General features: G+C 34.8%; 1 non-coding gene across 1 annotated transcript; it reads right to left on the minus strand.

Moving 5' to 3' along the window:
• Window positions 1-1,145: 1,145 nt before the first annotated feature.
• Window positions 1,146-1,253, minus strand: LOC112724767 (small nucleolar RNA R71). The gene has a single exon (XR_003163914.1). It is a non-coding gene; the product is annotated as a small nucleolar RNA R71 (small nucleolar RNA).
• Window positions 1,254-1,846: the final 593 nt, after the last annotated feature.

Here is a 1,846-nt window from a genome sequence, read left to right on the forward strand (position 1 = left end):
TTAATTTTAAAAATCAAATCTTTTTAATTTCTTTTTCTATTCTTTTTCAAAATAAATTTCAATCATATCTTTTTAAAATTTTAATTTCAAAATCTTTTTCTAACTTCGTATCTTTTCAAAATTTATTTTCAAATCTTTTTCAACTAACTACTTGACTTGTTTGTTTTAATTTTAAAAAAGTTTACTATTTCTTATCTTTTTCAAAACCACCTAACTACTTTTCCACTTCTAATTTTCGAAAAGCACTAACCGCTTCTTCAAAATTCTTTTTAATTAACTATTTGTTTTAAATTCTAATTTTATTTTATTTCTTTTAATATTTTCGAACACTAACTAAATAATTAAAATAAAAAAAAATATTTTTCTTTTATTTTACTTAAAAAAATTTTTGAATACTCTCTTTCTTATCTCTTTCTATTGATTTTATTTAATTACTAACACTTCTCTTCTACTCACAATTCGAACCCCTCTCTCTTCTCTCTGCTCGAATTACTCATCTCCTCTCTCTTCTCATTCTTCTATTCTTCTATTCTTATACTCACATAAAGGAATCTCTATACTGTGACATAGAGGATTCCATTATTCTCTTTGTTCTCTTCTTTTTCATATGAGCAGGAACAAGGATAAGGACATTCTTGTTGAAGATGATCTTGAACCTGAAAGGACTCTGAAGAGGAAGCTAAGAGAAGCTAAAGCACAACACTCCGGAGAGGACCTTACAGAAAATTTCGAAAAAGAAGCAGACATGGCAGCCGAACCCAACAACAATGCTAGAGATGCAAGGAAGATTCTTGGTGACTTTACTGCACCAACTTCCAACATCTATGAAGAAGCATCTCAATTCCTGCAATTAGAGCAAACAACTTTAAGCTTAAGCCTCAATTAGTTTCTCTAATGCAGAATTGCAAGTTTCATGGACTTCCATTGGAAGATCTTCATCAGTTCTTAGCTGAATTCTTGCAAATCTGTGACACTGTTAAGACCAATGGGGTTAATCCCGAGGTCTACAGACTTCTGCTTTCCCCTTTGCTGTTAGAGACAGAGCTAGGATATGTTTGGACTCACAACCTAAAGAAAGCCTGAACTCTTGGGAAAAGTTAGTCAATGCATTCTTAGCCAAATTCTTTCCACCTCAAAAGATGTGCAAGCTTAGAGTAAAAGTCCCAACCTTCAGACAGAAGGAAGGTGAATCCCTCTACGAAGCTTGGGAAAGATACAAGCAATTGATCAGAAGGTGTCCTTCTGACATGCTTTCAGAATGGAGCATCTTAGGTATATTCTATGATGGTCTGTCTGAATTGTCCAAGATGTCATTGGACCACTCTGCTGGTGGATCTCTTCATCTGAAGAAAACACCTGCAGAAGCCCAGGAACTCATTGAAATGGTTGCAAATAACCAGTTCATGTATACTTCTGAAAGAAATCCTGTGAAAAATGGGATGACTCATAAGAAAGGAGTTCTTGAGATTGATACTCTGAATGCCATATTGGCTCAGAATAAAATATTGACTCAGCAAGTCAATATGATTTTTCAGAATCTGACTGGAATGCAAGCTGCATCCGACAGTACTAAAGAAGCTTCCTCTGAAGGAGAAGCTTATGACCCTGAGAATCCTGAAATGGAAGAGGTGAATTACATGGGAGAATCCCATGGAAACACCTATAATCCATCATGGAGAAATCATCCAAATTTCTCATGGAAGGATCAACAGAAGCCTCAACAAGGCTTCAATAATAATAAAGATGGGAGAAATAGGTTTGGCAATAGCAAGCCTTTTCCATCATCTTCTCAGCAACAGACAGAGAATTCTAAGCAGAGCCTCTCTGACTTAGCAACTATAGTCTC

Source organism: Arachis hypogaea, chromosome 11 (genome assembly GCF_003086295.3).
Source record: "Arachis hypogaea cultivar Tifrunner chromosome 11, arahy.Tifrunner.gnm2.J5K5, whole genome shotgun sequence".
Lineage (NCBI taxonomy): Eukaryota > Viridiplantae > Streptophyta > Magnoliopsida > Fabales > Fabaceae > Arachis > Arachis hypogaea.